At 41.3% G+C, this 12,184-nt stretch overlaps 1 pseudogene; it reads left to right on the top strand.

The window, feature by feature from the left end:
- The first annotated feature begins 1,545 nt into the window (after positions 1-1,545).
- Positions 1,546-3,231, top strand: LOC140594291 (phosphoglycerate kinase 1-like; annotated as a pseudogene).
- The last annotated feature ends 8,953 nt before the right edge of the window (positions 3,232-12,184 follow it).

Raw genomic sequence — 12,184 nt, 5'->3', positions numbered from 1 at the left:
CTTGTGTCCAGAAGGTCACACACCAAGTCAGTCCTTCAAAGAGTAAGTTCTAACAACCTTTCACCCCTACTGGCACCTGGATTCCCACTGCAGATCCAGCAACCATTTTCTTGTCACATGTCATTTTCTTATCTTTGTCTATACCTCTGGAGGTGGCTGTTGTTTGCACAGCAGTTCTGGCCTGGCCATTCCAGTGGTCAGCTCTGCTCTCTAGGAGCCAAACTACATTTTCTCCAGTATTTGAACACATTTTTACAGTGTTGTGATTTATGGATTATCTCTGTATCTGTTAATACCCTTTTCAAGTTTACCCTTTCTTAGGTACTCTTTCTCTGCTTTACCACACAGAATTTCTTTATATCTTATAGTTATGTTTGTCAGAGTCAGTAATTCTTTGTATTAAACTGTTCTGCTTTAACCTACTACATGTTTTTTTTTGTTTGTTTGTTTTGTTTTGTTTTTGTCTCCTGATTGGGCTCAGAGTGCTACTTTGGCTTTCTACAATTAGAAGTGAAACTTGTTCAAGAGATCATTTTATTACAATAAGGGCTACTACTTACTGTGAACTATCTATGTGCCAGGCTCTTCACAATTATGATCTCACTTCATCCTCATGGAAATCTTATGAAGTGCGTACTTCATTCTACAAATGAAGTATATAGGGATCCCTGGGTGGCACAGTGGTTTGGTGCCTGCATTTGGCCCAGGGCGCGATCCTGGAGACCCGGGATCGAATCCCACATCAGGCTCCCAGTGCATGGAGCCTGCTTCTCCCTCTGCCTATGTCTCTGCCTCTCTCTCTCTCTCTGTGACTATCATAAATAAATAAAAATTAAAAAAACAAACAAATGAAGTATATACAAGGCTTATAATTAAAGCAATTTACTCAAGGTCATGACTGACTCAAGACTTAAAACGAGTCCTCTCTCAATACTATCATTGTGCTTATCACTACTATCTTAACTCCTAAACACCATAAAAGTCAACTAAAATGTCCACGAATATCTTATTTTTTTCTGAATGATTGATAACATAGGATCTTATGGGTTTATTATCCAGATAGAACGTAAAATACATATTTGGATATCATAGCTTTCCAGGTTATGCTTGAAGCCATGAATATAAATAGAATCACCCAAGGAGAATGGAGAAAAAAAAAAGAAAAAAAAAAGTTAACAGGCTTGGAGAAGACCTGGGAAAACACTGACATTTAAAGAACAGAGGAGGGATCCCTGGGTGGCGCAGTGGTTTGGCGCCTGCCTTTGGCCCAGGGCGCGATCCTGGAGACGCGGGATCGAGTCCCACGTCGGGCTCCCGGTGCATGGAGCCTGCTTCTCTCTCTGCCTGTGTCTCTGCCTCTCTCTCTCTCTCTGTGACTATCATAAATAAATAAAAATTAAAAAAAAAATAAAAAAATAAAATGTTAAAAAAAAAAAAATAAAGAACAGAGGAGCTCTCGGCATTCCGCACGAGGTTGGAGCACACGCAGGCTGCTTTCTTCTCCGCTGTTTAAGCTCTCAGCCTCGCAGCCCTTCTATTGCCAGGATGTCACTTTCTAACAGGCTGACTCTGAACAAGCTCGACGTGAAGGGCAAGTGGGTCGTCATGAGAGTGGACTTCAACCTATGAAGAGCCTATGTTCCTATGAAGAACAACCAGATAACAACCAACCAGAGAATCAAGGCTGCCATCCCAAGTATCAAATTCTGCTTGGACAATGGAGCCAAGTCAGTTCTTATGAGCCATCTGGGCCGGCCTGATGGTGTCCCCATGCCAGACAAGTATTCTTTGGGGCCAGCTGCTATAGAACTTAAGTCTGTGCTGGGCAAGGATGTTTTATTCTTAAAGGACTGTGTGGGCCAAGAAGTGGAGAAAGCTTGTGCTGACCCAGCTGCTGGGTCTGTCATCCTGCTGGAGAACCTTTGCTTTCATGTGGAGGAAGAAGGGAAGGGAAAAGATGCTTCTGGGAATAAGATTAAAGCTGAGTCAGTCAAAATAGAAGCCTTCCAAGCTTCACTTTCCAAGCTAGGAGATGTCTATGTCAATGATGCTTTTGGCACTGCTCACTGAGCCCCCAGCTCCATGGTGGGAGTCAGTCTGCCACAGAAGGCCGGAGGTTTCTTGATGAAGAAGGAGCTGAAATAGGCCTTGGAATGCCCAGAGCGACCCATCCTGGCCATCCTGGGTGGAGCTAAAGTTGCAGACAAGATCCAGCTGATCAGTAATATGCTGGACAAAGTCAATGAGATGATTATTGGTGGTGGAATGGCTTTTACCTTCCTGAAGGTGCTCAACAACATGGAGATTGGGACTCCTCTGTTTGATGAAGAGGGAGCCAAGATCGTCAAAGACCTGATGTCCAAAGCTGAGAAGAATGGTGTGAAAATTACCTTGCCAGTTGACTTCGTCACTGCTGAAAAGTTTGATGAGCATGCCAACACTGGCCAAGCCACTGTGGCCTCTGGCATACCTGCTGGCTGGATGGGCTTGGACCATGGTCCTGAGAGCAGCAAGAAATATGCTGAGGCAGTTGCTCAGGCTAAGCAGACCATGGGGAATGGACCTGTGGGCATATTTGAATGGGAAGCTTTTGCCCGAGGAACCAAAGCCCTCATGGATGAGGTGGTGAAAGCCACCGCCAGGGGCTGCATCACCATCATAGGTGGTGGAGACACTGCCACTTGCTGTGCCAAATGGAACACAGAGGATAAAGTCAGCCATGTGAGCACTGGGGGTGGTGCGAGTTTAGAGCTTTTGGAAGGTCCAGTCCTTCCTGGGGTGGATGCTCTTAGCAGTGTTTAGTACTTTCCTGCCTTTTGGTTCCTGTGCACAGCCCCTAAGTCAACCTAGCACTTGCTGCATCTCTCCTTGGCATTAGCTAAAATCTTCCCTCATGTCAAAATTCAGCTAGTGGCCAAGAGATGCAGTACCAGGAACCCTTAAAGAGGCGCACAGCATCTCAGCTCCTCTTTACTGCACCCTGGATTTGCCTACATTCTTCAGGATCCCATTTGAATTTCTTAGTGACTAAACCATTGTGCATTCTAGAGTGCATATATTTATATTTTGCTTGCTAGAAGAAAATGAGCTGTGTTGGCTTCTCTTTTTGAAGTAGCTTATTCTGACTACAGCTGTGTCATTGTTTCACTACTCAGCATGGAAATAAGATGAAATTCCAATTGTAGGCAGGTAGGGAGACAAAGTTGGTGATCTATTAAATCAATAAAAGTATCCACTGAAACAGAGAAAAAAATAAAGAACAGAGGAAAAGAAACAGTAGAAAAAAAGCAAGAAAGTATAGTGTACTGGAAGCTAAGAGATTTTCAGAAACGAAACATCACAAAGAAAACAAGAAGGACGATGAAAAATGTGTGTTTTGGCTTTAGCAACATAGAGGTCAATGGTTGGAAGAGTGAAATTGGTGGGCCTAAATTCCATATTATACTGAGATGAATGCACAAAAGGTAAAGAAGTATAAACTTTGAGTAAAACAACTCTTTAAGATACTTGACAATGGAAAGAAGAGGACTTCTGTGAAGATATGTAGGGCCAAGGTGGTATTTTGGGTTATTTCCCATAAGATGAGAGAGACTTGAAAATGTTGAAGTTGCAACATTCTGAGAACTTAATGTTTAAGATATAGAAGGGAAATGAATGATAAAATCCTCAAGGAGGCAGGAAGTATAGAGAGCATATAAGGTGGGTGAATTAAAATAATTCTTAGTTTTAAAGATTTTTACATCAACGTTGACATTCACTGATTTTGACACTAATCTTACCTGAATCATACACATAGAGAAAGGGGGGATGGGGAGGAGAAGAGATAGCTTGTTTTCAACAAATAGAGTTAGCATCATCAGCCTTGCATGGTTTTCCTTAATTTTATTTTATTTTATTTTTTTAAAATTTTATTTATTTATTTATTTATGATAGTCAGAGAGAGAGAGGCAGAGACACAGGCAGAGGGAGAAGCAGGCTCCATGCACCGGGAGCCCAACGTGGGACTCGATCCCGGGTCTCCAGGATCGCGCCCTGGGCCAAAGGCAGGCACCAAACCGCTGCGCCACCCAGGGATCCCGGTTTTCCTTAATTTTAAAGTTCTAGTAGAAAGCTCCATTTGTCTGGGAGCTATAAAGTCATCTTTGGAATTTCAGATTCCTACTCTGTGTCATATTCTCCAGTCCTCTAGGGAGAAGAAGCTGCTGAATTCATAGACATGTTTAGACTAGCAAGGCCTACTGCAGAGAAAGAAGGATGTACATATTTCAGAACACAAAAGGATTGAAGTAGACTATAAGTCCCTTAAAGGGAAGAACTATGTGAAATCACTCTGTTGTCCATTAACTAACCTAATCTTTCACTTTGGGCAGGTACATAATTAGGATACTTACATAACCATACTCATCCTTACCTAGTATATTGGGAGGTTTGGCTTCCGTAACATCCTTTATAGAAAAGCTGTGTCTATCTAAACTGATTTCTTCCGATTTTAAACTAAGCAAAGTAAAATATTAAGCCCTCTCTTGCTGTGGTGTATTCCAAGTGTCCCTATATTTCGCATTGACAGTCTTTATTCTCAATCAACTCCTTCGGACCCCCTGTAGTTTTCTAATTTGACCTTTCCATATAATTCAAATGCTAGGACCTAGCCCACACTGAGGTAACTCTCCAACACAATTTTGGCAAAATTAAAGTAGGCTCTGGCTTTTGGAAAAATAAGTAATACGGTAATACATGTTAGCTCTTTATTTTCTTCTAATTTTTGACATTCAAGTGATGCCATAGTGCTTTATCGTTAGCTACATCAGCAGTTAGCTTTGCCAAGTGAGGTTGCTAGCTCTTCTAAATGCAAATTAAAAGAGAAAAGAAAAGAAAGGAGCAAAGCATTAGCAGGCAGCAAAGAGATATGGTACATGGCCAACAAGGTAATAGCCTTATGGTGAGCCACTGCTCCAGAGAGGGAGGGTTATCTTGTCAATGGTATTAAACTTAAGACCCTGTTTCACTTGCACTGATGTCTGTCAAGGGAAGGGACCGGGATGCAGGAAGAGATTAAGAACTTCTCCCTAAATCAGTAATCAGTATCCTTCTAACAACCACAGAAAGGGTCTTAACATCTGTGAGAGTAGTCACTGTCCAGGCTGTGAGGAAACACGGGGAGAGGTGTGTAATGTTCATTGCTTCTAACTGTGAACACTTAACACTTGCGGCAACCAGAAAGAATCTGTAGTGCCCTCTTCATTCACAAAGGACACTATGACTATCTATTATTGAATAGTGGGTATTAGAAGAGCATCTCATCATTTTTAGAGTTTTATTTCACGTTCATAAAAACATTTCCATTTTTCTCTTCCTGAAGAGAGCCTCTTGGACTGAAACTGCCAGTGACTTTCCACATCCCTCATCCTGTTTCATTACAGAAACGCTCATAAAGACACAATTTTCTCCTATCAATAAATATGTTTGATGTTCCATAGAAGTTCTATGTAATACATGCAGAACAATGGAGTCAGACTCTAGGATTAATGATTGTCAAAGCAACTTGAAGCGACGAGCCTGCCTCTGGATGCTCAGCGGTGGATGTGATGCGGGTGTTCAGTGGGAAACCAGAATGAGCAATAAAGCCCACGAGTAATAATCATAAATCCCAAAGAGGCATCACCCTTTCTTAAGACATGTTTAAACTCCTTGAGAACGAAGACTGTAAGGTGCAATCTGCTTTTAGAGGCATTATATTGTTCTAATACATTTAGTTTAAGTTGGAAGTGGAGCATGCCTGGACTGAGGAGCTTTTCCATGCAGTGGACTCAGCTGCAGCTCCACGCGGACTGCCAGGACAGGATGCGATGCTGATGGTGTTCTGAGCAGACTCCCAACATTTTCCTAACTTGAATTTGTTTTATTTTTACATCATATTCCTGTTAAAGGCTCCTAAAATCTCCTAGCCATCAAGTGTCTCAAAATACAGACTCTACATGGAAAGTATTTGGAGACGCCGAATAATTTAGTGTGCCTTACGTATAGGATAAGGGACAAAAGGACTGATGTTTCTCAAAACAGACCATTAGGTTGGCTGTATTCAATTCTGATTCTATATATTTAGGACTCACTGAATTCATAGTTCACGGTACTTGCTGCCAAGATAAATAGTTTTTTTTTCTGCTTTTTGTATTTTCTCACATGAAGACACACTCACCAAGAAATCAAGTAGCAATTGAAGAACTAGACACACTGTGTGGGAAACGTCATGTTGGATATATAGTCTAGATGACCCCTTGATTAATACATAGAGGATTCACCTTTTTTCTTTCACTTCTCATTATTTTGAATCACATATCGCACAAACCAAATAATACTACATCTCAAAGGGAAAAATGTACGAAAGTATTTGTCAACCAAAACTCCTAGTAATTCATCACAGAATTTTCAATGTGCTGCTTTCCATGAACCTCATGCAAGTTCATGAATATTATTGAAGTCCACTGTCATGTAAAGTTTGGATCTTGCAGGAATCTAGGAAAAAAGTTCATACACTCTTTTCTGAATATTGGTAAAAATATATGTATAGTGCTCAAATAACAAGGATACAGTGAAGCAATTTTTAAGGATTATCCTACCACAGTATTATTTTACATACTTAGTAAAGAGATAAACTCTGTTCAGGAATCTCAAGACAGGGGTTTTTATTACTTCCAGAAGTTCAAGTAATTATTTAATAGCTACTATAGTTTGTAAAACATTTTAAAGTTCAGGTTGCACATCATTAGCACAGAGCCTCAGTCCTGCAGATTTCAAGCCTCAGAAACAGGCAACATATACTTCGTTTGATGGAAATTCAGACAGAGATATCTAATTCGCTACCCTGCGGAGTAAGGAAGATAAGCTGAGGCATCTGGTCAACACACTCAATGGGGATGGGGAGACCTTGCCATCTCTATAAAGGGGGTAGAGATTTATAAATCTTATTATTTCCATATATATGGCCTTTCACAACTTACCAGCTTATTTTCACATAGCTCATTTAATATAACAGTTATATAAAAGGTAAGACATTATTTTTTTCTATTTTTATTGTTGTAACTTCTCTGCACACTCATCACCTTAATAACACCTAAATATTACCTTGAGATGACATTTTTTGTTTCTCAAAACCTTCACTAGATCTCATGCTCTTTGGAAGCATAGAGTATGCATAAAGTGCCTTTTCTAGTTATAGTGTCCATACATGTATTGTATCTATGCACACACACAAACAATACTATAAAGTTCAGTACATGATAGCCACTCATTGAGGGCTGAAAAATGAATCACTGAGTGAATAAAGGAACACCTCACATTGTTTCATTTCTCCTTAGCCCTTTTGATTATCCATTCAATTAATTTATTACTAAGTACCTAGCACCGTGCCACCCTGTAGGATATTAACGATACAGTAATCAATTAAAGGTTATTCCACAGTGTGGTCCAATGATCTGCCTGCTGCCATCTGGATGCTTGTTAAAAACTCAAATTCCTGGGCCCAATCCCAGACTTACTGAATTAGAATCTCATGGATACTGAAGTCAGAAAAGCATTGCACAATAAGTTGACAATCTTGCAAAAACAGGTCGATGGATTTTTAAAAAAATCATATTAAAAAAACATCCTTTCTTTTAATCTTTCTACAGTATTTTCTCTATGCAATTTCTCTTAGTTATAGATTGGGTAAGACTAAAATTCAGGACAAATGGAAAACTAAGAACAACATGTAAATGAAAATTCTAAACCAAGGTAAATGGTGAACTAGTTTTTTGGGTCTAGGACTTCATAAAAAAACAGTCTTTCTGGGAACCCATCCTTGTGAAAAGCATTAATCATTAGAGAAAATCAGACAGGAATCTACAAATGACCTGGAGTCATAAATCAAGGAACAATTTTTGTCCTCATTTAGCCATGGTTATGTAGAATATGAAAATATGTATTCCCAGTAGTGGAAAAACCAAGTCCCAGTCAATTAAATTATAGACTGCCACTGGCTTACTTACATTCATGCTTAAAAATGATGTATTATTTTCCTTTCCCATTTCTATTACTTGATATTCTTGCAACTCGTTTAATTATTATAACTGTTTTGTGACACAGAGTTCAGTTTACAAAGACCTAATCCAGAGGTAAAGAGCCCAGTTTGCTTGCTCTCTCCCTGCTGTCTCAGTGAGACTGAGTCAGGGCTACACTTGGGGCCTTCCTGCAGTCTCAGATATCAGAACTCTGATCATGTTGTTTTAGGGTCAGTTGCTACAGATAAACTGGATGGATCGGGGTGGTGGTGGTGGAGTAGGGATTTTAAAGCTGGGAGGAGTGGATATTTATCCCAGCTCTGTTGGTAATTAGCAGAGTGGCCTTATTTACTTATTCTTTGCTTTTCTCTAAAATTTAGTCATGCAGTATTAAAGAATCATTGCAAGGAAGAAAAATAAACACTTGCCTATTTCCTGCTGATTAATGGAGCCAAGATATAACCGTTATTGTTAAATGACTATTAAATGCAGGGTGGTGATGTTTAGGCCTAGAAAAGTAAATCAAATTATTTGAAGTCACCCAGCTAATAGAGTGCAGTGTGTCTTGACTTGCATTTACTCAATTCTCGTCAGTATACTTTCCACTCTCAAACATTTCCTAAGCTTGTAGATGAATTACAGTGGTTTATAAACAGGACGGGGGTAATTGCCAAGAATATGGAAGTGGACAGGGAAGAAGGAGCACATGCTGTAGTTAATAGATCTCAGGCAGAACAAGAACAAGTGGCACCGGCTGGCCAGTGTCCAGGTTCTGCTGAAATGTGAACGCACAGGATTCTCTGAAGCCTGAAGGAGCCTGTCAGACTGGCCAGAAGTAGGCGGTGGCACTGCAGCAGGAATGGCTGTCAGACCTTCAGCCAATTTTTTTACCTTAGCAGCTCTGGCTCCCTGGTTAGTCTCCATTACAATATTAATCTCTGAGTTAGTAGAGAGATTTTCTGACCAAATACTCTTTTAAAAGAAAACCTGTTTTCAAATCAAGAGAAATGTTAAACTGGTTAGAGTTCAAAGTCTGAGGTAGTCACCATTCCACATGACCACAAGAAATGTCTTAGTTTTGTATGCCTGGCATGGGCCACAATAACTAAGAGAGGCAAAGAACTCACAAGGCCATCTGGGGAAGTTTCTTCAAAGGCAATGGCAGGATAGGTTCTATTTGAAGAAAGATCAGAGCAAAGAACAGTTAATTGTAGTTAGAACAGAGTCAAGTATATCATGTTGCTGGCTTGATTAGAGAGCCAGGACTGTGATGGACAGTGATGAAGAGATTTTTCTCTAAACCACGGGTCAAGAACCTTTTTCTGTAAAGGGCTAGACAATATTTTCAGTTTTGAAGAGCGTAAGATTTTGTCACAAGTACTCAGTTTGTCACTGTAGCACAAAAGCAGCCATAAATGACTGGCAAATGAATCAGTAAGGCTAGGGTCCAATAGGATTTTGTTTGCCAAACGTGAAGAAAGCTAGATTAGGTCTACGAGCTATAGTTTATCAACCTCTGCTCTGGAATAAAAACGTTTAAATTGAAAAAGAAACACTTGTGTTGTTTCTAGTGTCCCTAGAGACCTGAATTTTTCTTGAACCAAAACCTCTTCCATATAACACAGAACATACCTTCATAGGTTATGAAGGTACAGTGCAGGTTATGGAGGATGTTATCACTAAGGGTAGGGGAGACTCTGTACTAATGTTACAACTTCTGTGTGAATGTAAAAAAAAAAATAAGAAGTTTAATAAATAAAGAGGTTGGCGTTATTGCTGAAATAAATCACTAATTCCTTTTGACTGATTTATTCAGCGGAAAACACAAGGTCATAGACCAAAGGCAGTAACTACAGAGGCCCTGAACCCACGTTAGGGCACAGAGCAGAGACTTGTCATAATTCACGAGAAGGTGTAATTGGACTCCAGAGCCTGGATTTCTTCCAGTTCCTCTCCTGTCTCCTGGCCTTTGCACCTGCTTCCCTCTGCTAGAAACACTCTTTCCCCTACATCTTTACCCAGTTAATGCCTACAGGCACTTCAAATGGAAGCTTAACTGCCATGTATTCCAGGACACTTTCTCTGACCACCCAGAGTAAATTAAACACCACCCACCTAGTTTGGAATATTCATCATATATTATCCCAATTACTAGTTACCTGTTTTCCCTGCTACGATGTGAGGTTCATGAAGAGAAGGATTTGTTCTATACTTTCAGATATGTTTTCCAGGCAAACAGGCAAAGAATGAAAGATAATCATAATACCCATTTTATGTGAGGATGTGGTTAAATAGGCACTTTCATATACCAAGAGATGAGGAGATTCTCATGTATTTCCTTGATATTCTCTCTCTCCCTCTCCTTCTGGCTGGAAAGGAGTACTGGTCGTGAAGAGTCTCAGATTTTACATTCTTCCCCAGCTTCCCTATCCCTTAGCATAACATCCAAGCTTTGAACATGACAGTTAAGACCAATGTATCGGGATCCCTGGGTGGCGCAGCAGTTTGGCGCCTGCCTTTAGCCCAGGGCGCGATCCTGGAGACCCGGGATCGAATCCCACGTCGGGCTCCCGGTGCATGGAGCCTGCTTCTCCCTCTGCCTCTGTCTCTGCCTCTCTCTCTCTCTCTCTCTCTCTCTCTCTCTCTGTGTGTGACTATCATAAATAAATAAAAATTAAAAAAAAAAAAAAAGACCAATGTATCCCCAACATCTAAGGTTAGTGCCTGGCACTTGCTAGGTGCTCATTAAATATTTGTTGGAAGAATGAATGGATGGATAAATGCTTGCCAAGAGGGCTCATACTACAAAACATTTACACCAAGTTGATCTGAGCTAGAAAAAAAAAATGTAAGAAAGTATCATTATAAATTTCCAAAATGCTGTGGACTCACTATCTTCCCTTCTCACCTCTTCTCCAGAATGGCAGCGATCCCTGTCCCACTTACCAAATGAGAGGAGAGACACAGAGAAGCTAAATGACTCCTCTAGGGCCATGGTTAGTAAGAAGACAGTAGGCTTAATTCATGGGAGAAGAAAGATGCCTAAGATTGCAGGATCCTACACCCCACTCCTAATCTGGAGATCCGGCGTTGCCAGTAAGCACCTGAATTGTCCCAAGGTCCTAAACTAGGCTAATTCGGAGACGAACATCCAGATGGCCTTCATGTAATTTCTTCCAAGTCAAGTGCATATCAAGGGGGAGAAACAAAAGGTGCTTTGTGCAACAGGGCGCAATTTCCAAGAAGGCCAGCAGGTGGCGGCAGAGCACACCCAGGCGTCTGGTCTTTCTGGCTCACCTGCTGTTTTCCACCAGGTAATGCACAATTTTGTCCAGCACCTTCTCAAACAAGGCAGTGCGGATCCACAGGTGCTTGATGGCTAGTGGGGACAGGTTGGGCAGCTTCGGCAGCTTCCGCACATTCTCCTGGAGGCCCTGGATCTGATTTCACCTTCAAGACCAGTAAAGAAGAAGGATGAATATTCACAAAAGAGGAAATCCAACAGGACCAATATGCAAACAGCAACCTCTCAAGGAAATGAAGGGAATGGCAACCAAAACAACAAAAGAGCCCTTATTGCTCCTGGCAAGTGGGCAAAGAGTTGGAGGAATCATAATACCCAACAAGCATGAAGATGCAGGGAAATACACTTTCATACACTGTTGATGGGTAAGCCGGATTCTCATAGTGATTCCCTTCCCTTCCCTTCCTTTCCCTTTCCCTTCCCTTCCCTTCCCAGCCCAGGACTTCAGTCACACAGAGGCACCTTGGAGAGCTGTGGGCCCAGCATCTCAAAATTCATGAGAGCCTCACATGGGAAAACCCTTCCCTACCCTACCCTACCCTACCCTACCCTATCCTTCCATCCCCCTCCCTTCCCTTCCCTTCCCCCTCCCTTCCCTTCCCCTCCCCCTCCCTTCCCTTCCCTTCTCTCTCTCTTCTCTTCTCTTCTCTTCTCTTCTCTTCTCTTCTCTCTCTTCTCTTCTCTCTCTCTCTCTCTCTCTCTCTCTCTTCCCTCCCCCTCTCTCCCCTCTCCCTGTCATGGATAAGTGGTTGCATGAATGAAGGAATGGCTCTCCCTTACCAACTGGCATGGGTATCTCTAATTCCTCCATTAGAAAGTCACTCCCAATATCATGGAAGGCCGA

This window comes from Vulpes vulpes, chromosome 10 (genome assembly GCF_048418805.1).
Source record: "Vulpes vulpes isolate BD-2025 chromosome 10, VulVul3, whole genome shotgun sequence".
NCBI classification, from domain to species: Eukaryota; Metazoa; Chordata; class Mammalia; order Carnivora; family Canidae; genus Vulpes; species Vulpes vulpes.
The sequence above is the reverse complement of the archived record's forward strand: the minus strand, read 5'-3'. Positions and strand labels throughout refer to the sequence as shown.